Source organism: Artibeus jamaicensis, unplaced genomic scaffold, assembly GCF_021234435.1.
Source record: "Artibeus jamaicensis isolate MK-2021 breed Jamaican fruit bat unplaced genomic scaffold, CSHL_Jam_final contig_851, whole genome shotgun sequence".
In the NCBI taxonomy this organism is placed as follows: Eukaryota; Metazoa; Chordata; class Mammalia; order Chiroptera; family Phyllostomidae; genus Artibeus; species Artibeus jamaicensis.
In genome coordinates this window covers 22,963,693-22,986,606 of record NW_026521986.1, presented here as the reverse complement: position 1 = coordinate 22,986,606, position 22,914 = coordinate 22,963,693, and positions in this window count along the sequence as shown.

Here is a 22,914-nt window from a genome sequence, read left to right as displayed (position 1 = left end):
TATCCTTTCACTGACTACATTACAGAATATTTGTACCTATTATTATGATGCTCACCACTTAGAAAACTGGGAAAATTTACCTCAGACAAATATAACTTGATATTGGCCTCTATTGAATCAATTGGTATCTCAGGATATGCTGGGAAAGTTGAAAAGTCATCTCGTAAACTAGCCACCATATCTTGGCCAAAGGTCATCGAAAGTAAACAGAATGAAGATGAGGATATATCTTGATAATAACGATGAGATGATCACACTCAGTGACAGACTGCCAGTCTCAAGTTGTACTTCCTATCTCCTTATATTAAAGTGCACTAACTATTTTAAATCTATGACAATCTTATAAAGAGATTCTTTTTTTAATGTCGCAAGTAAGAAAAGTAAGATTCAAATAGGTTTAAAAACCTACTCACAGTCAAATTCAAGTATACTCGCTGTACAAGAACTTGGAAAAATTATGCTCCCCAACTTCAAGACAGGCAATAGTGTTGACTTAAAAAATCACAAAATAACACCATTCTCTAAAAGTGTGCTTGTTGAGAGAATAATAAAATTCTTCTATGACCACTGCTACGGACACTTTGAGGTTTGTTCGTTTGTTTGTTTGGGACGTGCACACATGATAAACTAGCTTAAAAGCTAAAGTATTGATCGTCTGGATAGTTCTTACCTTTGCCTCTCTGTGGTGCCAGATAAAGTATATTAACTGCATGAGGAAGATTATCAAGTGTTGAAGTAAACTAATATATGAAATAAAATTACTGGTCTTTTTTGTTCCTCTCTCATTTTCTCTTTACTCTCTGTATCCATTCTTATGTAAACACTGGTGATGCTTTCCTCATTCTTAAACTGATTAGACATTGATTGCTTTCTTTTTTTAAAAAAAGAAAGGTTCCTTTTAAGATCTAGAAAAACAACACCTCCAAGTATATGAAACTATTCCTCTAGAATCCTAATAATTTCATCTTATTGTCTAAATGTATTTTAAACTGGAGTTTCCTGCATTCTCAACCCGCAAAATCATACCTATTCCATATTCTTGCTCTGCCCCATTAAAAGCACGGTTGTCTGTGCTTCATAAGGGAGGGGGCTGCCCTTCAATGGTGAGTGATGTTATTTTTGGTACACATTGCATACATCTGGGGCAGGCTTCTGCAGTCCCACTGCAAACGTCCCTAGCATATCAGATCAGTATGTGAATCCATAGTAGGCAATTGCTGAAAAAGTCTCTGTAGTCGGGAAATGTTTTAATGATGCATATGGTAAAAATGGAGCCAGTTGGCCTTTCATCTATCCTCAATACCCCAAAGTTCTAATGATAGATAAGCCCTTTATTTTTCTTAAGCTCAAACACAGAATACAAGAAGATATCTTCTAAATAGGGGGCTCATTTTACATAAATGCTGAAAGGAAAAAGACATAAAGCCAACTTGGGCCACAACCACATTTTCAGGATTGCCTAAAATGGACCAGAGCACATGGATGTTACAGCAATAAGCAGAGAACTGTATATGTTCCATGCTGATTGTAAAATCTTGAACTTGTACCAAAAGCGCAAAAGATTAATTCACTTACTTCACAGCTTGCGCAGCTGTGATTCAAGAATAATTGGGCTCCTATAAAAAAAGAATCAAGTACCGGTCATTTGGAATATTTATATAAAGCCAAATAAACGGTTCTTACTGTGATACAGGCAGCATGGACATTTTGTGAAGAATCACATAACCTGTTCTATGTTCCCATCTGTCTACTGCAGATAAGGACTCTTACCTTTATAGGTAACCACTCATTTCTGGCAAAATATTTAATCAATAGAAAAACAAATAAGTGGTTCCAGTTGCATGTAAATAATATTTTCTGTTACGTAGAAATCATTTCATGCACTTTTAAACATAAAATAACTGCTAAAATAGTAATCTCTCTCTGATGAAGAGAAGGAACTCATTACCCTTTCAGTGAAACCAGTGTCCAAATCTGAACATGTGTTGCTATCATTTAACCCTTCAATTTATAGTACCCAAGGCAGAAAGACCATTGCATGTAGTGTACTCACAAGAAAAAGTTCAAACAATCCATCCACACCATTCTTTTTTAGCCCTCAAGTTGAAATATGCTAGGAAATAGTTTCACACAAAATGATAGAAAAGATTTCTGATTGCTTTATTGAACTTGAAAGATTTTACTTGTATGGAAAATAATGTGGTAATTAATACATAATAATAGAAGAATAAAGTTTCACATATACATAACTCTAAAACTTTTGCCCCACCCTGTGTTTTTAAATATAAATATATATATATATATATATATATATATATATATATATAAACATTACAATTTATTTTTATAGACTAGCTTTTCAAGGACATGCAGAAGTTAGGAACACTTATGTACCACCTCATCCAGGTAATCAAAGTTAATGTGAGCCGTAATAAATTCACGATAAATTGTTCCCTTGATATGATATGATGATTATTGCACTTTACTTCCGTGGTTTTAGACCAAAACCATAAACCCCAGTATAACCATGAGAAACATGACAAATAAATTCTAAGTTGGTACATTCTAAAAGATAATTGACCAGAACTTAACAAAACTGTGAAAATTATAAGAAAACAAAAAGTCTCAGAAACTGTCACTCCTAGAGAAGCCTAAGACACCAAGACTAAATGTAATGTGGCATCCTGGGTGGGATATTGGAACAGAAAAGAAATATAGATAAAAGTAGGGAAATCTGGAAATTTTACTTGAGGCTTCTAGCCAAGAAGGAGGGAATGCATAGATAAGCTTTGCTTCTTCACATAACCAAAGAAGGATAGCAACAAATTTAGAAACAAATAACAACCAGAACTGCCAGAAAAATCAAACTATATGGAAGTCCAACAACCAAGGAGTTAGAGAAGAAATATTCATCCAGGTAGAAGGGGCAGAGGCAGGAAGCCGGGGAGGAGAGGATGTGAAGTAAGGCAGTGGCTGGCCGACTGGGGCTGGGGAGGGGTGGTCCCACATTCACATGGGTATAAGCCGGGAGAAACCACTGGGGCATAAGACAAACAGTGCAACCCAGATTTCCAGTGCAGGAAAAGAAAGCTTCAAACCTTTGGCTGTAAAAACCTGTGGTGGTTTCAGCAGTGGGAGCAACTGCCGATCTCACAGGTCAGTCTGTTAGAGGGGCTCATGAGGTCTTAGAATACACATAAATCCCACCCACTTGGGAGTCAGTGCCAGGGCAGCACCTCAAAGGGGTCAATTTGCTTGTGGGTAGCAGTGGAAGTGACTGAAAACGAGGTGAGAGCCAAGCAAATTACACGGTTCCCTCTCTGACCCCTCCCCCACCTACAGCATCACAATGCAGCCAAGTGAGCGGCCCCACCCTGGCAAATACCTAAGGCTATGCCCCTTGCAATGTAACAGTTGCACTGAAATAGAGAAATAGGGCCCAAATAAAAGAACACTTCAAAACTCCAGAAAAAGAAGTAAGCAATGAAGAGATAGCCAACCTATCAGATGGAGAATTCAAAACACTGATAATCAGAATGCTCACAGAAATTATTGATCGCAGTCGCAAAATAAAGGAAAAAGTGAAGGCTATGCAAAGTGAAACAAAGGAAAATATGAAGGGAACCAACCATAAAGGGAAGTAAACTGGGACTCAAAGTAAAGATTTAGAAGAGAAAGAAGAAATAAACATTCCATTGGAACAGAATGAAGAAATAAGAACTCTATTTCAGTGTCTTTGTTTTTATTCTGTTTGCTTGTTTGTTTTGTTGTTTAGCTTCTTGTTAAAGGTGAGATCATACGGTATTTGTCTTTCAATGCCTGGCCTATTTCACTGAAATAGAGAACAAGTGGGCAGCGACCAGAGGGGAGAGGGAAAAAGTTTAAGGGGAAAAATGGGGAGGGATTTTGAGGAACATGTATGAAAAACACAGGGATGAGGACTGGGGTGGCGGGAAATGGGAGGGAGGTGGGGAGACGGGGTAGGGGATGCTGGGATGAGAGAAATAGACAATAAAACTGTACTTGAAAAATAACTAAATAAAATTAAAAAAAAGAAATAAGAACTCACAAAAAAAAATTAGGAGAGGTTTAGGAATCTCTGGGACAATTTTAAATGTTCCAACATCTGAATCAAAAGGGTGCCAGAAAAAGAAGAGGAAGAGCAAGAAATCGAAAACTTATTTGAACAAATAATGAAGGAAAACTTCTCAAATCTGGTGAAGGAAATAGACATGCAAGTCCAGGAGGCTCAAAGAGTCACAGAGAAGTTGGACCCAAGGAGGAATACACCAAGACACATCATAATTACATTATCCAAGATTAAAGATAAGGAGAGAATCTTAAATGCAGCAAGATAAGAGGAAACAGTTATCTATAAAGGAGTGCCCATAAGGCTATCAGCTGATTTTTCAAAAGAAACCTATGGTCAAGAAGGGGCTGGAAAGAAGTATCCAAAGTCATGAAAGGCAAGGACTTATATCCAATTACTCGATCCAGCAAAAATATCATTTAGAATGGAAGGGCAGAAAAAGTGCTCCCCAGATAAGGTAAAGATAAAGGAGTTCACCATCACCAAGCTCTCATTATATGCAGTGTTGAAGGCACTTGTCTAAAAAACAGAAGATCAAAACTATGAACAGTAAAATCATAGCAAACTTACATCAACAACTGAACCTAAAAAAAAAAAGAAAAAAACAACTAAGCAAACAAGTAGAATAGGAACAGAATCATAGAAATGGAGATCATATGGAGGGTTATCAGAGGGAAGAGTGGGAGCAATGGGGGAAAAGGTACAGGGCATAAGAAGTGTAATTGGTAGGTACAAAATTATAGGGGGAGGTTAAGAATAGTGTAGGAAATGAAGAAGCCAAATAACTTATATTACAACCCATGGACATGAAGTAAGGGAGAGGAATGCTGGATGGAGGGGGTTCAGGTTAGAAGGGAGGAAAGAGGAGAAAAAAATGGGACAACTGTAATAGCACAATCAATAAAATATACTTAAAAACCAGGAAAATCTGAATAAAGTATGGACTTTATTGAATAACAATATGTCAACATTGATTTCCTTGTTGAAAATGCCCCAGACAAATAATATGTCAGTAATGTGAGAATCTGAACATGGAATATGTATGACCTCTTTGTATTTCACAACTTTTTTGTAATTCTAAAACTACTCTAAAATTAAAAAGTTTATTTTTTTAAGTTGTCTATGGTGTGACAATTAGTTTTATGTGTTAACTTGGCTGGTTATGATGTCCAGTCATTTGATCAAAGTCCAGTCCAGATGTTGCTGGGAAAATATTTTTATATGCAATTAACATTTAAATCAATCGATTGAATAAAAGTATCATGTGGTGGTGCTGGTGGTGGAAGTGGAGTCCTTGTGGTGTCGCAAGAAAAGCATTTTCAGGGACCTACAAGGGAAGATAAGATCTGGTGGTAGGATTTATTTAGGTGCTCAATGCAAAGTCAAGTGTGCCCCGCCTGGGTTTCCAGTTTCCCGTCTCCCTCCATCCTGTCATGAAATATCAGGGCCAGAAAGAGTGCCAACGTCCAGAAATTCTGCACCATGCCAAGGCCAGTGCGGTCAGTCTTTCTCATCATCAGGCTGGCTTAACTTGCTTTCCTGGTTGTGGTTCATTGCTTCGATGCTGTACCCTGGCTCCTGCCTAGAGCCTGCATTTGGAGTCCACAAAGTTCAAGGTCTAATCCCCTTTGCTCTCTTTCTTATTAATAGCTAGTTAACTACCTAAGGCAACATTCTCCCCTGAAGATCCCGAACCTTGTAACCTTACAAGGGTAAATGGATGAAGGTTTCTGTAGCTGCTCCTTGCTGTCAAAGGGGTGGTCTGCCTGTTCCCAGACCGAGAGGGTTTTTCTATCTGCTAACTAGTTAACCACCTACAGTAACAGGTGGTCCTTATTCAATCAGCCAAAGGCCTTAAGGAAAAACAAAAACAAAACAAAACAAAACAAAAAAACCCTGAGGGACTCCAAAGAGGAAGAAATTCTGCTTCCATATTATCTTAAACTCAAGACTGTAACATTAACTCTTGCCAAAATTCCCAGCCTAATGGTCTGCTCTGCAAATATCAGACTTATTAGCCTGCAAAACTGTGTGCTATAGTTCCTTAAAGTAAATCCTTCTCTCTCTCCCACTCTCTCTTTGTATCTGTGTCCGTAACTCTTTCTCTTCATATAATCTCCTACTTGTTCTGTTTCTTTGGAGAAGCCTTACTAATACATACAGATAGGAGAGTAATGTAGCTGGGGAAAGATACAGATAGGCTGAAATACTTACTTTTTAAAATACATACTTTATTTTTAATTTTTAACAACCACTGGAATTGATTATTAAAAATAAACAAGTAAGAGAAAAGGAAAAAATGACTTTCCATGTGAGGTTAGATCACTGATACTTAAAATTACTCTTGAAATTATCTATTTGATCCTCATGCTATTTTAGGTCTATAGAGTTCATATTATTATTTATATTTGACTCAATTAGAAATAGAAGCCAAAACCAAAAAGTCTCATAGAAAGTAGTAGAGTGACGTATTGTCTGATTCCCAGCTAGGTGTCTGTATATTACAGCAGGTTTCCAAGTGAGTTCTGGGGCAAGAAATTAATTTGAGAGGTTTGGGTAGACCAAGAGGGTGACAGAGGAAGGAAGGTGAAATCAAAGGTGTTTAATCAGGGGCTTAGTTATTGAGGATCAACTCTTCCCTACAGGCTAGACCACTGAAATATCTCAGCCAAAAATTAAGATAACTCATCAGAACGTCAGGGGCAGCAGTATAATCCATGTCTATTCTGAAATTTTATTTTATCCAAGAATTATGGAGCATAAAGGAGAGAAGCTTGAAATGTCAAGAGCAAGGTGGGGTGTCAAGATTGGATCCCCTTAGGAGGGTAAATGGAGTCAGTCTGGCTTCCTCACCTAGATGTCTAGGCAACTAAGGGAAGCAGTTTCCCATAACCTTGAAAATGGGCCTGATAAACTGTTCCCATAGCCTTGAGTGGGCTCACAGGTGATAAATCTTGCTGTGTTATACAATGTATCCTGGCACCCTGCTGTCTTGTCTATATTTAGCATGTAAGAGAATTGGGACTTCCGGCTGTGAGACAGGGGACAGGTGACATGCAGGGACATGCAGGGTGACACGCAGGTTGCAGCGTGCATAGATTGACCATTCTTAAATAAAGGCATGTCCAGCATTCTCCACGGCTCTGTGAATATTCTTCCATCTTCCCGAATGCAGAGTGGACCTGTCTGGCCTCGAACGGTCACAACACACTCAGATATTCACACTTCTATAAGAAAGCATTTACACCAGTGGACACCAGTTTATAGACTGAGGCATATCAAATATAGGGTCCAGCAGAAGAAAGGCCTGCTTGAGTGTGGTTGGTAGGGTAATAATGTGGGTGTAATAATTTATGGTTTTAATGTAAACATTTCACCTAAAATGTAACATGGTATGCTTGAGTGTAATATGGTTGGTTATGTTACAGAATTGCATGCTTTTGATTTTGTAATAAAAATGGGTTATTTGTGCCTGACCCTGTTTATACATTGATTTAGGGATCAAAGGTGATTTATGGGGATTTCCAAGGATGTCAGAGGTCTAAGGAAAATTAAATATAAAAATTTTAGAAATAATATTGATCATGGTTGTTTCTTCTTTCCAAAGTGTATGTGCCATTTCAAATCCAAGGAGAAATAGCCTAGTAACTTCTGATTCTGAAATTCTATTGGAAGAAGCATAAGGGCAGCTGGAAATTTCAAATCCTCTACTAGTTATTCTATTCAACTAAAAAATTGAATAGGTCATGGGGAGAGAAAGTTTACCATGAAATTTAAGGAACTTATGTATCAGGGATTCTCACTGGCATGGTCCTGATAGGAAACCTAACTGTGTGTACCTGTCTATCTTCTTGTTTTAGAAAAATTTCCAAAGGTAGTATTTTTAAGTGATTTTCTTTAAAAGGACCCATACAATTATATAGGTTTTAATTTCCATAAAACCTGTAGTTACCTCTCACCTTGGAGAAAACGATCCGTGGCTTTTTAAAGCTCTTTCAGGAAACTTAGACATGCCAAGGAGGGCCCTAGGTCATGAATGGTACAAAGTAAGCTGGTCTGCATGAGGTCTAAGAATCCTGTTTCCTGGGAAGCCAAAAGGGAGATCACCTGTGATCTGCCTTTTGCGAAGCTGCAAACTACTTGGAGGGTGAGGGAAGCAAATCCAAATGTAACATATAATTTCTCAAAAATACCAGCGATGCTTTCAGTAGGGAGTTATTATAGTGAGAATTCATCTAAAGGGAGTAGATTTCTTATTTCACACTAATGGAGAGAAGAGGACAGTTAATTGGTTGTAAGATAAAAGAGGCATCAAATCGTTCGTGGCAAAAACAGCCCAGGTGTTTGTTGCACCAGTGGAGTCAGAACACACCTTGTTTCAGCAACCATGGTGCTTGGGTTCTGGCTGAGAGAGATGGCACCACCAAGACTAAAATAAAAAGGCACCAGAAAGTTTGTTTAGAAAGTCACAGAGGTAGAGGAAGTGAGGCATGGAAAAAAAATGGGCTGAGGAAAAGTTACAAAGCAAAAGAAAGGGCCTTGGAACATGGGAAAGAGAGGCACCTGGGAGAAGAGGGTGAGGACAACCACTTCTGTGCTCTCTTTCTCTCTACACAGAGCTGTGCTTGGCCCTCTGTCCTCAGGGCTTTTAAGGATGCGTATTTTTTAGGAGAAGTCCCAGGGGAGGATTTCAATAGAATATTCATAGCTTTCCGAGTGTGTCCTTTCAGGGTTGTGGTCTCTATTGATTCATTGGTGTCAGAGCTCCTTTTGACTTCTTGAAGAAAGTTAACTGCTTTCTTCTGTGAGCAAATTGGGATTGTTCCTGTCATCTTCTGTCCTTTTATGGAAGTCAGATTGGGCTTTTCGCCTACCCCCTTGTTTTTCTCCAAGGGGTGGAGGAGTCTACAGTTTGACTGGCTATGCACCAGAGGGGAAGGATCTGACCTAGGACCAGAGACTACCTAGAGGAGGAAAAGGTGCTTCAAGGGTGATGTTATAATTAACAATATTTGTTTGTAATATTTGCTCTCCCAGTTCCGTCTGTTGCTAGGTGTCTGCTGCTAGGTGCCTGGGACTTTCTGCCCCGGTGACATTCTGTACCGGGCCTGTTGTCCTACTCCGCTCATTGCCTGTCTGACTGCCTACCATAAAGTGTTCGTTGACGGTCAGAAATCCTTGCCAGAAAGAACACTTCTCTTCAGAATGTGTAATAGAGAACTGGGCACTTAAAAACAAAATAAAACATAACTAGCTGAACTGTGTGTCACATTGTTACCGAACAAGAGGTCCGAGGGAGGGGTAATACAATATTCGGCCCGCCTAGGGATGCCGAAAACTGCTATACAACAGGGGCCCCTCCCAAGGACAGAATCCTAATATCTACTGGGCTCTTCTGTCCGCCGCCAATTGGAAAGACATCTCTCAATGCCAGAGATTTGTGAAAAGGAAACAAAATGTTTATTTAATGCTATTCAGGCCTAACGCCTCCACTAAGATAGCAAAGTCCTTTAGGTTATACACCTACACCCACACAGCGCTCCCTTCTCCCACTGTCCCAACTCCGGGTACCGTAAATCAGGAAAAGAGCACACGTCTGTGTTGCAGGCCGCTGGCACCGTCAGCTGTGTCACTGTGCAGGATCTCGAGTTAATCCAAAGTACTGTGGTACCCTCTCATGGTCCACTGGCAAGAGTCCTTTGTATCCAGTTCCAGTCAAAGTCTCTCTTGCTTTTCAGGCCCCACAGGCAAAGGGGGCACCCCAAAGCCGCGTGGGCCCCTTCTACCAAAGCTGCAGGGTCCACACTCCACCAAAAGCATGTGTCTTTCTTCTTCACCTTGCTGCGGGGATCTCCATTCTGGCAAAGCTGCGTGGTTTTTCCCTTTCACCTGGGAAAGAGGGGGTCCGCACCCTGCCAAAACCACGTGGCTCCCTCTTTCACCTCACCAAGAGGGGGTCCTCACTCTGCTGAAAACTGCGTGGCTCTCTCCCTCAATGGCTGCTGTGTCTGGCTTTTAAATCCTTGCACCCATCTTCCTCTGTACCCCTATTTCCGACTCCTCCCAAGATCAGTTACACCTGCCAGTATTTCTGTATTAATACAAGTTTACTGGGTTGCCATCGTGAGTCTGGGCAGTTATGGCCCCATGTCCTCGAGCCAATCTTCTCCAAGCCCCTACGCAGGCGCTGTAACTTGGGGGACCTGCCCCCAGTTACATCTTGGGGGAAGTGACTTCATCCCCCTAGCTCCAAGCCTGGCCACAGCCATTTAACATATCCAAGTGACCGCCAAAGGCTATAGATATGTTAAAAGACAATGCCATGGATTAGCTGCAAGGCTGTGGCTGTACAAAACAGCCCTGCATGTTCCTGCTCCATGTGTCCCTTCCCTCCAACTCACACCTGTTGGGGGGAAGGCGTGAGGACATCTTATATGTCTCTCCATTATTCCTATACACTTTAAATTCTGGACACCATTCCAAATCTTTTTTTTTGGGGGGGGGGGGGTCCTGGCTGCACCCTGTATCAACATGGGTACATGGAGTGAATGACAGCAAAATGGAGTTATGCAACAGCTCTTTCTGGTCTTTATCCAAAGAAACCTTAGACCGAAAAGTGGAGTGATTCAAGGTTAATCCACTTCAAAAGAATGAAGGGGTTGGTGATATCTCCACCAGACTGGATGGAGAAGAAAAATGGAGAAAGGGTGGCTTCTTCTGGCAGGATTATGTGAATCCAGGCAGGCAACCACTTTGAAGGCATGTTCTAAAGAAGCAGGTAGACATATCAGAGGTTACTACCTGTCACTACCAGAACCAGGAAGTAGAGACAAGGATTGAATCTTTATGTGCACTTTATTCAGATGCTAGCAATCTGAGAAGATGGCTGGTCATGCACGCTCAAAAACCATCTTAACATGTTATCAAAAACCAACCTTTTTACAAGGAAAAGAAAAGGTATGTAAGGGGGTTGGAAAAAAGGTTAGTCAAATAAAAGTTGAAGCCCAGCAGTGATTGTCCTAGTATGTTTTTAATCTGTTGGTAAACGATTCTTCATCCGTGTCATGGAGTTCCCTCCCTGGAACACAAGGACTCAGATGCCGTCTCCATTACTTCCAGACCCCCGAGGGCACAAAGTTTGAAGTGCTTGCTGACCTCCTGGAGGCATATAGGTCATGCCTTCCTATTTGTGGAATGACGGCTTCCCACAGACATTAATCACTTAAACCTATTAACTAAGGCTAAAGTCTTTAATTTTGGGTTCCCTTACAAAATGAGGTATGCCAGTGGGACTTTTGCTTAATTTGCAATTAGAAGCCCTGCAGTGAAAGACATTTTCTTTAAATATTTGCAGAGGGACTTAGAATTTCAACTTATAATGATACTGTCCCAGCCCTTTTGGAATTCATTATCTAGACCAAACAATGCATACAAGGCAGTCAAGATGGTTTAATATGGTCAACATACCAGACAGAAACACACAGACATTTCTTAATAGTATGACTTAGAAAAAATGTCATCTAAGTGTTTATAACATGGAAAATAATATATTTTTCCAATTACAGGATTTGATCTTGCCTATGTGTAAAGGAAGTGGATTTTTGAGCATTGTTATTTATGTTTGTCATTTGTTTGAGGTAATACAGCTTTATGACATTAATTTGGTGGATTTACACATACAGAGACAGGACACTAGTTCATATAAAGTCACAGTTTATATCTCAAAGGAACTTTAGCTTAATATTCAAATAGAAGTATAAGAATTCCCTTGAGTAGCAACCTTAAAGTCTACATTTATTGCTTCTAGTCCTAAATTATACTCTTTCCTTTCGTGTATGGCATGTTCCTTTATTTCTCTTTTAGTGTTTTTAGATAATTAGATTCCTCTGAAGTAGCATAGAGAACAAAGGGTCTTTAACTTGTAATAAATAAAAACAAACCACATGGTATATATCAGACCATCTCAAAGAAAGGAGTTCATTTAATTTCCCTGCACTTTGGGAAGGTGAATACTCTATAGGTCTTATTTTTTTATCCATTGGGTTTTTTACACAGTTTTCTTTTTTTGCCATTAAAGTTATGGCAGTGATTTTTAGACTCTAGATATAGATGATATTTGTTTATAATTACTTATTTTGTTCCACAGAGCTGTTGGCATCTGCATACTTAAATTTCCTTTGTCTCAGCGTATGTCCTGTTCTAGTAAAAAATGCATAAAAGATACATAAAGTTTTATTTGTGTAGGAAGACATCAGCTCCTTATGCCACTCATCATCCATGATGCTTTTGTAAGGGACAGGTATATTAGTTTATTTATCCAGTATGCATATGTGTTAGGGAGAAATTGATACCTGCTTAATAGGACACTGGGCACACACACACAATGGTCTGAGGTCCTACCACAGACTTTTTCCCTTTGCTGTGAGGTAATTTTAGCCACTCACAGGGTGAAGAAACAAAAGAAAATGCCAGTCAAACAACCATGCTGATACCCATAAAAATCAAATTTAGCAGCAGCAGGAATTTTCTGCTTAAATTCATGTGGAAGTGACTTTACTTCCAAGATTACCAACTTGTTACAATTTTTAGCATGTAGCTCAATATAATTATCCATTTCAAGGAACTTTACGTAATAAGCAAGGAAGCTCAAACTGACTTGATGACCTGAAGCAAATCATACAGTCCAGACTACTTACTGCTCTATCAAGTTCTGGTCAAGGGAGAGTGAAGTCCTAGAAGGAAAACAAAGAAACAAACAAAAAAAGACTTACATTTTCACGTAGAGACTAAGAAGCTGATTCTAAGTGAGTCTAAGTGATCTTAAGGTTCACTTTTTTCTTTGAAACACAACTTGAAAAACATTTGATTGAGATAAATAGTTTCCCAAACCTCCATGCAGTTCAAGAGACCCCATAAGAAATAACTTGGAAATGTCATTGATTCTGACACTTAATTGCATTTCAGTGTATTTTATACTTTCTAGTCTTGAAGGACTTATAATAATTGAAGTCTCTTATCTGAGGGAAGAATACATAATGTGTTTCAATTGTCTGTTGTTTCAATTAGCCTCTGGTGATCATTTCATATTTAGACGGTCCATTGGGGGAAGATTTCTTCCTGCCTCCCAAACAAAACCAGGAGTAGCAGAGATTTTCTACAGCTCCCCCATCCTCCTGTGACCACATTGAAAAAATTTGTTTTTTTGTGAATAGACTAACCTGATGAAAACATACTTTTATTCACTATTTTATTACAGAATTATTCAGTAGGAAACTAAAGTGAAAGTCTCCATCCCTCCTTACCCTCCCAGTTACTGTCTTTGCTCCCTATTCATGGAAATTGTATGGGAGTTAATGGGCTTTGGAACTAAAATCATGAGAGGGCAAGAATTGTTATCATTGTGTCTTTGTTGATTTCAAGAACATTTCATTATTTTTCTTAGTACCATTGACAGATTTTTCTATTTTTTTATTCCAAGTTTAACTGAGTTTTTTTTTAAATAATAAGACATTCGAGTGCACTCATACTTGTAAACTAATAGTATTATTCTATTAGAGGTAATGGATGATTGAAAAGGATGCAAGGTCTCTGTCTTCTAAGGCTTATTGTACTTTTGGGGAATTAAGTAAACCAGAAAGACAGAGGAGCAAGCAAGAGCAGCAGTTGTGGTCAAGTGAAGAATGTGAATTTTGGAATAGGATCAGAATCGTGGCTCAGCCACTTATTTGATTATGACATTGAGCAATATGGTTAAAATTCTCTTACTTCAGGTTTTTTTTTTTTTTATTTGAAAACTAAGGGGGACTAATATCTTATTTTGGGGGGTCTTTACAGTGAGACTCTTATAACCTAATAAGTCAAATGTGCTGAACATACACTGAAACTCATAAAAAGTAGGTAATCAAAAACATTACTGTTCATTTTCTTTTTCATTTTTAATGTCTCTGTTGTAGTCTTAAATATCTTCTGGGTTAAAATACTTCTCTAGAATTGGCTTCTACTCACTTACCCCAAGGGAGAGCAAAGTTGTTCAGATTTATACAAATGATGTGTTATAGACTGATTGCAGATATATTACCAATGCTTTGCTCCTCCTTGGGTGCACACCCTGTTCAATGTAAGTTTGTAGCTCTTTTTATCAAAAGATGGTTCTGTTTACTCAGCCTTGACTCTGGGCTGGCCCCATGACTTAATCTGGCCAACAGCACGCAGTTGTGTGCCATTTCCAAGTCTAGGCTCCAGGAAATCTATGTGTGTCTGGTTTCCCATTTGTATTCCTCCCATGCTATGAATACAAGACAAAACTAGCTTACTGGAAGCTGCAGGGTAGGTGACCTAGTCATGCTAGTCACACAAAGAATGGCAGTTGGCCAATTAACAGGCATGTGAATGGCTCCCAGCAGAAGCCAATACTGCCCAGCCAAGCCCAGGCAAAATTAGCAGAGATGCTAAGAGGACTCACAGCTGACTGCAGCTCTGTGATTGAGTTCACACCTAATAAACAGAAGTGCTCGACAGCTCGTAGCATTGCCTGAGTTGAATAAATATTATTTTAAGCCATTAAGTTGTGTTTTAGGTCATTACACAATGACAGATAACTGATACATGAGAATGAGAGTGATTTCCAGCTGTCTTCTACTGTTTGCTACCAATTTAGTTAGGACTCGGGAAGGCGACCATCATTACTGTCTAGAGAAACTACAGAGCACAACAGAATGCTTTTAAGTACAATTTACCAGTAAGAGATTTGTTTGGGATAACAAGATCTTTTGCAGTTAACCAACATTCGCAAAGGAGAACTGAAACACCTATAGACACTGCATGTCTTACTGCCAAACATTTCATGTCAACTACACAGATTGTTTCATAGCATTTACTTGTGCACACATCCATTTATTCATTCACAAGGCATTCAGAAACACCTATGATTTGGGTACCGTGACAGTTTCCAAATTACTGTGACAGCAAATTAGCATCTGCTTCTTAAACAGGAAGCTCAGGTTGCACTGGGGATAAAAGACATGTGAAAGTGCACACTGCAAGGATGCAAGAGCTAAAAACAAAATAGACACAGCAAACTCCCCCTGAAGAAAGGAGCAGCTATGCAGTGGTAATATAGCTACATAGCTATGTTGCAGAGCTATGCAGGTATGCAATATAATAGGGCCTGCTAAGGAGCTCCAGAAGATGCTAAGTATAGAGATCAATGAGAGAGTGTAAAAACATAATTTACCCCAAAATTAAGGATGTGGTTGTGTTCAGGTTATTGTAATAGGAGAAGTTTCATTAGTGAGGATCATCTCGAAGAATATAATGGGACTTGGGGTTCATCAAGGCAGATAAACAAAAGAATTGTCACTGAGTTTTGTGGCCATCATGAAGAATAGTGAAGGTGGGTCTTCTTTATGAGTTTTATAAAAATAATTGAGGCAGAGTAGAAGTGATTCTGGTAACCAGATATGTGAGCGCATAGACGTCCTTTATGATTAGCCACAAAAATGTTGGGGATGTATCTAGATTATTTCTGCTTTTCAGGAACACAGGGCTCAGGTAAAAGTCAATGTTGTCATAAGCAAAGATGAACGTTGAAGTAAGAACATTCTAATACTTATATTGCTAATTCCAATTGTGTGTAATTTGCATATTTACATGTTATGTTCTATGTGAGTTAAATTTTTTTCTCAGTTTCAGTCTAATGCTCAGCTATTATTGTGTGAAAAATATGTATTTATGACCCAAATGTAAGTATTATCTGCATCTCTTTTCATTCTTCAGCATACTAAAATAATACCCATGGGAACAGTGTGTGCAAAGGCCATTGTGGCTGATGGGCAGGGTGGAGACAAGGTTAACCTGTGCCTGGTTCTTCAACATCATTTTCAAATTCATTTCTGCATCACCCTTTGTCCCCATTCACTCTCATTTTATTCCTTTATTCTTTCCTATCTCCCCCTCATTTCCTTCCTCTTCTTTACCCTTCCTCATTCTATTTTTTTCCCACTTGTATTATACCACAGTTGAACCTGGACCCACCACCAGCAACTTTAAGATGTTACACAGAGAAAATCATTGGGTTTTCTTTAACCTATGTAATTTTGTTTTAGCTTAAGCGAGAATTTCCTATAATGAAATAAAAAGGTTATAAAAATGAACACTGGATTATGTTTAGTTTCCAGTTTAGAAAAGGTCACAGCAGAGCTGGCTGACCTGGTGGCAGAGACTGTTGGAGAATAGTGTGAGGGGCATGACAACTTGCAATGAGGGTCATTTATTTTGTTTTCTACAAATTGTGGAAATATATACATATATGTACATGTATATGTATATGAATATATATGCATACACATGCATATACACACAATATTAATGCACTGCTACTCCTATCTATTTTATGCATCTTTTTAGCTCTACGTTTCTGACTCTGTTCCTGTGTGTAATTATTTTGCTTTTATTTTTACTAGATTGCATTTTTTAAAGTACTTTTATGGTGACAGAAAATTGAGCAGAATGTACAGAGATTTCCCCTACGCCCTTTGCCTCCAAACACACACTGCTTTCTTGATTATCAACATCCCTCACTAGAGTGGTCCATTTGTCACAATCGATAAATGTATGTTGACTCATTATTATCAAAGTCTATAGTTGACATTAGGGTTCATTCTTAGGCGTGAATATATTTGATACATGTCTAACCTTACATTATGCAATTTTTTTCTGGCCTCAAAACCCTCTGCACCTTGCTTATGCATCCCTTCCTTCCCACAACCCTATGTATGCATCCCACAACATACCACCTCACACCTATTAAAATGCCCCAAATCCCAAACACTGACAACACGAAATGCTGGCATCTCTACGGAGTCACAGGAAATCTCACTTATTGCTGATGGAATGGAAAATGTTACATCCACTTTGAAAGACAGTCTGGTAGTTTATTTTAAAACTAAATATATTTTTCCCATACAGAACCCAGCAACTGTGCTCCTTGATATTTACCCAAAGAAAATGAAAAAATTATATCTACACAAAAACCTGTGCCCTAATATTTGTAACAGCTTGATTTGTAATTGCCCAAACTTGGAAGCAACCAAGCTATCCTTCAGTGGTTGAATGGATAACTGCACTGTGGTACATCCAGACAATGAGATATTACTCTGCACTAAGAAAAAAAATGAGTGATTAAACCATGAATAAACATGAAGAAACCTTAAATAAATATTACTAAGTGAAAGAAGCCAATCTGAAAAAGCCACATACTGTATGATTCCAACTATATGGCATTATATAAAAGGCAAAACTCTGGAGACAGTCAAAAGGTCAGCGACATCAAAACTATGAACAGGAAAATGACAACAAACTCACAACTATCAACAACTGATAATAAGAAAAAAACAAAAGCAAAAACAAACTAAGCAAAGAACTAGAATAGGAACAGAATCAAAGAAATAGAGATCACATGAAGGGTTAGCAGTGGGGAGGGGGAAAATGGGAGAAAACATACAGGGAATAAGAAGCATAAATGGTAGGTACAAAATAGACAGGGGGAGGTTAAGAATAGAAAAGGAAATGGAGAAGCCAAAGAAATTGTATCCTTGACCCACGGACATGAACTAAGGTGATGGAGTTCTGCTGGGAGTGGGGTGCAGGGCAGAGGGGAATAAAGGTGAGAAAAATGAGACAACCATAATAGCATAATCAATAAAATTATATATATTTAAAATAAGCCATTTCTATTGTTCAAAATAAAAATCATTGGCTTTCAGTGTTTGAAGAGGGGATGGCAGGGATAGGTGAAACTCTAGCATTTTTAGAATAGCCGAACTCTGCATGACATTGTCAGATGGATTTATGTCATTACGCATTTGTCCAAACTGATAGAACATACAACACCAAAAGTGGACTCTGAGGTAATGAAAGGCTTGTTAGATTACAATGTATTAGGTGTAGGTTTATGAGTTTTAACAAAGGTGTCTCTTGGTAAAAAACACATGTTGTTGGAGGGAGCCACCAGGTGTGTGTGGGCTCAGGAGGTATCTGGGGCAGCTCTGTACCCCTCTCTCTCTCTTTTGTTGGAAACCTAAAACTTCTGTAAAAAATAAGTTCTTAAGTATTGTATTTGCTATTTTTGTGACCATCTGATTTCATCTAAATTATAGTAATAATTCTCTAAATCAAAAACCTACTAAGCATATTCTCTATTTTATTACTCTTTACATGTAATCTAAAACATATTGTTTTATTTCCCTTTCTTATAAAGTTAGAAATTGAGGACTTCAGTTTAAGTGTATTTGCTTGGAACACAAAGCTGAAAGCGATGATAGTAATATTCCTACTTGTGTTTCCTGGCTATACTGTTCCTACTAATGAAGAAGCCATGAGTCTTTTATGGGCCGGTGAATCATAAAACCTGGGCTTCTTCACCTGTGACATGAGGTTAATATAAAGATCCACTTTGCACAGTTTTGAGAATCAACAATAATGCATATATGTTTCACATATTAATGTAATATTTAAAGATATTACTAATCTACTAATCTGCTCTATCTTCTTTTTTCTGGGAATTTTATAAATCTTTAATTTATAAAGTTTTGTAGACTTTCTTTGGTTTTCTATTCTAATCTATTCTTCTAGAAGGCAAAAAGAGGTCATTTTGAAATGCAAATCTGATTCTTTGTATTACTGACTAAAACCTGGATGAGCCCCACTGATGCCCAGAGTGACGGTGGTGACCAGCTCAGTTGCACTTTGGACATGTCTGGGCATTTTTTAAAAAAATTTGTTTTGCCCTGGACCATTCTGGGTTGGGGGGCCAGTTCCCAGCAAGGGGTGCACCAGAAGCAACCATACATTGATATTTCTCTCCCTCTCTCCTTCCCCTCCCCTCTAAAGGTAAATAAATAAAATTCTTTAAAAAAAATTTGTTTTATTGATTACACCATTACAGTTGTTCTATTTTCCCCCTTCATTCCCCTCCACCCTGCCCCCCCTGCCCCCACCATTCTCCCCCTTTAGTTTATGACCATGTGTCTCAAGGTGTTTAGATTCTATGTCTCCCCTACTATTCTTGCCCTCCCCCCATTTATTTTCTACCTACCATCTATGCTACTTATTTTCTGTACCTTCTCCCCCTTCTCCTCCTCCCACTCCCCTGTTACTAACCCTCCATGTGATCTTCATTTCTATGTTTCTGCTCCTGATCTAGCTGCCCTCTTAGTTTGCTTTTGTTGAACACACAGATTTGCTGGGCCCCCAGCTCGATCTATGGATTCAGAACCCCTAGACTTTACCTGAATTTCCATGCTCTTATTGCTCTTCCTAGTCTGGCTGCTTCTCTGCATTCAAGACTAATTAATTTACTATTCTGTGTTAAGTAACAATAAATTGTTTTTGATTGTTTTAACTCTCTCACTATAGATTGCCCTTTTTAAGATAAAGCAAGTTCAGGTAGAACCACTAAAGCTTAATGAATGCCTTAGATGCATGTCAAAAAGAAACTTCCTTCTCCCCTCCTATCTTCATTCTTTGACATTTTACAGCCTAACCATGCAGCTTTCTTTGCCTTGAAAACAATTTCAAGACTTTGAGAGTAAATTAAATTATTTTTTATTGTTCAGTTACACTTGTCCCCATTTTTCTCCCTGTTGCTCTCCCTTGTCTTTCAAAGCAATGACATGTACACAGTTAACGCAGCGTGGATCCAGTAAGTTAATCACTCAGCACTATAGAGAACACAGCTCAGGAAAGTTGAGTTGCTGGAGGCCACATGAGAAATTGCTATTCAGAAAGACTCGAAACCTTTCCTGCATCCTGCTTCTGGCTCTGCTTCAGATTGCCTGACAACAGATGTTTGCCTGTAATCAAGTTTTGCCAATAGGATGTACCCAGAAAAAAACAAAAACAAAACAAAGAGTAGTAAATGAAAGTACTAGTATTTTTTTTTGTATTTTTAGAATTTCCTAGGTTGCAAGCATATTATCCAAGAGTCCTTCAGTAATTACTTAATGTCTCTGAGCCTCAAAAATTCTCATGGATAAAATGCAGGATAGTAATTGTCCTGTAGGCCTCTTTGTGGGGATTAAAATTTTATTCTGTATTAAACATTTAGAAAAGTGCCTGTATATCGTAAAGTAAATGTTAGCATTATTTTCATTGTATTTCTTGACTCTCTGTTTTCTCTGGTATTTTTCTACCTATCAGTCAGGTTTCAATCAGAGAGGCAGGCTCACTAGGGTGTACCTGGGTGGCTGTCCCCGTGTTGTGGCTCCCAGATTTTCCTGGCTTTCCCGGCTTCTTCACACCCATTCTCCCTTCTTCGCTGCTGCCCTGCAGACTGCAAGATCCAGCAACAGACGTGCAGGAAATAGTCATGACAGTGACTGCTTAACCAGCTCCCACCGTTGCCTAAAGCCAGATGTCTGCACCAAACCCCTTCCTTACAAGTTCATAATTCACTCTCCAAAAGTTTCTCATGAAGGTATAATCAGAAAAAACACAAACGTTTGCATGCAAGGATACTTATAACATCATTGAAAATGTGCAAAACAAAAATGACCTCACACAAATGTCTAATAACAGGGTTAATAGTTAAATAAAAATTAAGTTACATTCATTTAGCTCTTCAGAAGGAAATGAAGATATAGTCATTAAACTAAAAAATATTTACTTAGTTTTTAAGTGAAAAATGTTTATATTTATACCTACAAGGAAAACCTATACAATAAACTGAATTTTTTCATTAGAAAGAGGATTAAATATTATTTTTAAAGTATTAGTGATTGATCAGTCACATGTGAACTTATAGACAATTTAACTATCTAGCTAGTAACTTTATATATTATAAATTTTCAAAAATAAACATTTTGTTATGAATATAAATAAACATTCATTTGCTGATAAATAAATTTAAATGTCCATAATATAATGAGAAACAAAAGATTAACATTTTCCTACTTAAGGAGTTCATATAAAATGTAAATGTAATACCAGGACCAAACTAGCTAAATGAAAAAATAATATGAACTAATATTTCAAAAAAAGAGAGTATGATAATTAATTATTTAAAACATCACTTTGAATAGGACATAAATAATTTTAATCACAGCATTTCCTACCAAGTCTAGAATACACTTGGTTCTCCAGAATCACCGCTATTACTGTTTTGGTAGGACACCTGATGATAATGAACTTGCAAAAGATAAAAATGGACCTATGTGGTCTTGGTGTGTACAGTGCAAACAGAAATTCTGTGCACTTCTGGGAGTAAAAACTTTAAAAATGTTTACTTACTTTGACCTAGTTATCTGGTTCTGGCAAATGGCTCTTTAAAAATAATTAAAGTATGTGAGTAGTTATCAAAAATGTTGAGAAATGTGCAGAAACACTCATTATAATCTTTTTAATAATACAGAAAATAGATAAAACATAAAAGGCTAAACACTATTAAATTAGTCACATAAATAACAGATTTTACATAAATGAATTATCATGTAAGCACTGATAATAATGTTTATAAAATACTTTAATTACATAGAAATGCTTATTCCATAGCATTGCTTTTTTTAATGAAATGGGATAAAATGATCCCAAGTAAAGAAAAATTGGGAAAAAAGGTAAGAATAATAATCTGTAAGAAGGGCCGTTTTGACTTGTTTTTGACACGTGTTAGAATTCAGATATCAATAACATGCAAGAACTATTTTTCACATTAATTGAGGGAAGAGAAAGGGCATTTGAAGCCATCAAAATACCTTTTGTAAGAATAAGAAGTTCTGGTATTTGGAGAACTTGGAAGTTCAATCAAGTGAATGAAGCATTCACTACTGCCATGGTAGAATATAAGTAGGGGGATACTCATCATAAAAAACTGTGTGACTTATGTTAAGCTTCGATTTTATCTTTGGCTTTGGGATCAAGCATTTTGTCAGAAAAAAATGATGAGCTAGCATTCGCATTATATAATAACATTTATAATAGTAACAACATTAACCAGTCAACACTTATTTGGGGTTATTCTGTGCCAGGCCTTGTACTGAGGGCTTTACCTGTATTATGTTGCTTACACTGTGCAACTTCTGCCTTGACATAGACATGCTGCTTTTAAAGGTTAGCATTTTAAATAGATGCTAAAGAAAATATTTTTCTTAAAGTGAGCCCACATTCCAGAGGCTTAATGTATATAACACAGGATTTAGAAAAAAAAGAGCATTACAAAATCTGAACAAATAAGAATCACTAAACTATCAAATAAAAAGCAAATCTAAATTTAGGTAGAGACTTTGTCAGAAAGGATTATTACAGCAGAGGAAGGGATACTACGTGGCGACAAGAACACTCTGGCCATAGTCCTGCACACGTCAGGCAGAAAGAATTTTTCTTTTATGGGGAGAACCTGGTTTGGGGGAGAGAGATGTCAGTGCATGTTTTCACTGAGGTCCATCAGCTCTCAGGAGAGGACCTTAGGGTCTGTATGCTGACTCAGTGACCTGTAAGTCATGCCAAATGTTCTATCAGGCACACATGCACAGAGCGGCAGACAAGTGGCTTGGTGATATTCTGTGACATGTGAGAAGTAGTGCAGTCTCTTGTCCAAACCTTCACCTTCTCTCTATGCTCATCACCAATGCCTGGTTGACATCAATAACTCTGTTCAGGACTGTTACAAAACCCTGCTCTCAAATCCCTATGTTGCATGTCTGTTCCATACCTGGTCCTCATTCCTTATAAAAGAAATCTGATTCTGTCACTTGGCACTCAAAAATTGGTGTGGTACTTGTCTTTTTTATGACTGGCTTATTGCACTTAGCATAATCTTCTCCAGGTCCAAC